Source organism: Gopherus flavomarginatus, chromosome 2, assembly GCF_025201925.1.
Source record: "Gopherus flavomarginatus isolate rGopFla2 chromosome 2, rGopFla2.mat.asm, whole genome shotgun sequence".
NCBI lineage: Eukaryota > Metazoa > Chordata > Testudines > Testudinidae > Gopherus > Gopherus flavomarginatus.
The window spans coordinates 190,215,722-190,219,465 of record NC_066618.1 but is presented as its reverse complement, the minus strand read 5'-3'; the positions used below and the strand labels follow the sequence as shown (position 1 = coordinate 190,219,465).

Below are 3,744 nucleotides of genomic sequence, written 5' to 3'. Positions count from 1 at the left end.
AAAGACCACCCAAGCATTAGCCTTCATTTCTCACCATCTGTTGGCCCAAGATAAAAATCTAGACAAAGGCTTCTTTATTATTTACCCATAAGCTGCTAAACCTTCACCTGACAAACGTGGGCTCAGCCTTTAAGCACCTGTAGTATGTGAAGTAAGGGAAAGGAACCCTTGCATGGAAGCAACAGCACATACTTGAGTGCGTAAAATCAAATCTAACAAGGACACCAGAGAACTGGAGTCTACAATTATTGAGGCACCAGGAAACCCCAGATCTCAAAACAGGAACTAGTGGGGAGTATTCATTATTATCATACTTTGCTAATTTGTTACCATAGGACATCTAGCAATATTTTTCTTTAATAACATCTCATCAACTCCAAATTACTACCTATGAATATTAAACTGCTACTTCTTATTCAGATACTTTTAGTGCTCCAGCTTTGGCTTGCAGCAAGAACGAAAAAACCCACAGACACTGAAATGCAAACTCTAGGAAGAGTCTTTTAAATACACAAGACGTTTGCAAATCAGAAACTCCTACTTCATCACCTCGGGTGTTGATATAAGGAATGACAATGTAAGGACACGACAAAACATCCCAGCTCATGATAAAATGCTGGTGAAATTATGAAAGTCATTACTTAAAGCTGATCTAATGAACCTTAATGAAACACTGTACTTTCTCTTCCCTTATGTGCTATTAGCATCCACATATATTGCTAAAACTACCTTCATGACGAACTGGGACATCTCTCCTTTGGGTCTAATTACATAGACTGCATTTGAATAGCTGCTGATGGGTGATAAAACCAAAGTAAAAACCATTGGCTTTTATTCTGACATTTAACACCACTTCCACATATAGAGCCACCTTCTGCATGATTGTGTTAAGAGATCACATTGTAATTCTCACTGCCTTGCTCAGTGAAACAAGTTAAGAATCCTGAATATTGTAATCTATTAGTCTTTTTTACTGAAACGAAAGCCATGCTGTGGCACTGAAATGGTGAGACACAATCATTTGAAATGACATGGAGACTTTTTAAAAAAAAAATCCAAGCTCTGAATTTATAGGACTTGAATCCACCAGTTCTAATGAGGACCTTCTTAAGGGCCTTTTATCATATAGGAAGTTACAATTGTACACTGGGTGCAGGCTTTGAACTATATTTTTCCCCAAAATTTCCATTTTCTATACAAAGTCCTGTTTTTGACCTAAATTTCATTAGGCACTTTGAGGCACCAAGCAAGCGATTGTAATTTAGGATGCTTGCTTATCTAGAAGTAGCTTTGTGACATCTAGAAATGAAAGAGGACATGGGTGTGGGGGGGTTAAAACTGCTTTTGAACGCACACACTAGATATAGAGAACATTGATGGCTATAAACTGCAGTGTAGGCTCCCTGCTTCTAGGGAGGAGAGGTTGACATTGGTCCTGGATAAGTACGAGGGAAGGAAGAATCTTTGTTTAGTGGTGGGACACTTCCACTACCAAAAACACTACATTATACAAAATAGAGCTGGTCAGATATCTTGCAGCAGAACAGTTTTCCGTCAGAAAAAGCTGATTTGACTCAATCAAAATGTTTTAAGAGAAATGATAGATTTTGTCTATTTTTTTTTTTACACAAAAAATCAAAATGCTTCATTTTGACTATCATTTATTATACATCATTGTCAAAATGTTTCAATATATGTGCTATATAGATGATGATATGTAAGTCAAAATGAAGCATTTCAACCTTATCAGAAAGAAATGGTTTGAAAAGGTCATCTCAGTATTTCCAAAATTATTTTTTTCAGAATTTTTGTTATGCAGGAAATTTCAACTTTTCATTCCAATTTGGGGAAAAGGAAATTTTAAAATCTAGTCACTTCTCATGGAATGAAAATTCCAAGTTTCTGCCAGCTGAATGCATAGCATGAAAAATGTACTCTCTCCAGTGGCAAGCAGTTAATTCCCTGGCTTTGGTCTTTACTGATACAAAAGGTGGGGAGGGGGTTGGATTTTTGGGGGGGGGGGGCGACGGGGGTGCAGGGGGCTAATCTCAAGATAACGAATGCACAATAGTTATTTCACTCTAAAATCCTAAATGGAGACCAAGCACATGTAGCATTTACCGCGAGATAGTTTGGCAAGATCAATACTATAGCCCCTGCCTGCGGGTTAACCTTACTTAGTTTACCTCATAGTAAAACTAAAGTCCCTTGTCTCCACTATGTTTTTAAAGCAGCATAGTTAACACATTATTTATCCCACAGTAAAAACACTTTTGCGGGTGTGGGGGAGAGGGGGATTAGTGAAGACCTACACTACTGTGGCTGCAGGGGCAAAGCGAAGTTAGCAAGATTCTTATATTCAAGGCGGCCCCATGTATTGGAAGCAGGAATTAAACTGATCAGATTGGTGTATATTTCATTCTAAGTATGATAGTGTTCTGATGCTCTGCAAATGAAAGAAAAAATTCTATTTCCGCTTCATCGCCCAGAGCAATGCTGCTGCTCTGACTGTTGCACACAAGAAGAGCTGGTTGAAAATTTTCACAAACTTTTTGTCCATACTTACATTTTGAATGTCCAAATTTTTCATCTAAAATGGGACAAATTTTTTGTGAAAATTCTCATTAAATATTTTCCAGATTGAAACGGTTAGCAGTAGAATAAAGAAGAAGAAGAAAAGTCTTTCTTACCACCCCTGCACAGTCCCAAAGCCTTTGACAACTGTCTCTCATCCTCACACTTCTCTTTTGAAAAGTTGACAGGAATGATCCTGTTCAATACACTCATATTTTATACAGTACCTTGCATACAAAATGTATCTTAACATGCTTATTGACAAGCTTAATATAAACTCTAAAGGAGGGACTGAAGAATTAAGAGGTATAGAAAAGTGAGGAAATATATGGGTTTAGATGAAACCAGGAAATAGAGGAAAAAGCAGACATGGAACAATACAGAAAATTTAGAAGCTGAGATTCCAGCTGCAGCCATAACGTGGCCACATCATGTATTTGACATAGGAAATATTTTTATTATAATTTCTATTGTAATATATTGGGCCTCAAACTCATTGTATTCAGTGAATTTTTTCACGTAAGGGGCTATATTTTAATACAAATGCTAATTTTAGCTTTTATTTGACCTATTAAAAACATTCACTTTTCTATTTAGTATAATATTCCATTTATTGCTGCAGTGGAGGTGCAGCTATAAACCAGGGAGACTAAAACATCAGGATCACATCCTGTGAAATTCCTACTATATTTGTGTAACACTAAGGCGTTGTCCACACTGGCACCTTACAGCGCTGCAACTTTCTCGCAGCAGTTCTTTAACGTGCCTTGTGCTCGCTTCGGCAGCACATATACGAAAACTGGAACGATACAGAGAAGATTAGCATGGCCCCTGTGCAAGGATGACATGCAAATTCGTGAAGCGCGGTCATGGCAGAGAGCTCTCCCAATGAGCTAAAAAAATCACCTCCACGAGGGGCGCGGCTCCCAGTGCTGGTGCACTGTTTACACTCAGCGCTGTAAAGTGCCAAACTTGCTGCGCTCAGGGAGGTGTTTTTTCACACCCCGAGTGAGAAACTTGAAATATTTAAAGTGCCAGTGTAGGCAAACCCTTAGATTTAACGCATTAAGAGTGAATTTCTCTTGTGCAGAGTAGAGTTGCCAACTTTCTAACTGCTGAAAACCAAACACCCCTGACCCACCTCTTCCCTCAAGGCTCCACCCATGCCCC

At 38.5% G+C, this 3,744-nt stretch overlaps 1 non-coding gene across 1 annotated transcript; it reads left to right on the top strand.

The window, feature by feature from the left end:
* Positions 1-3,343: 3,343 nt before the first annotated feature.
* On the top strand, positions 3,344-3,445 carry LOC127046048 (U6 spliceosomal RNA). Its single transcript, XR_007772914.1, has one exon. It is a non-coding gene; the product is annotated as a U6 spliceosomal RNA (small nuclear RNA).
* Positions 3,446-3,744: the final 299 nt, after the last annotated feature.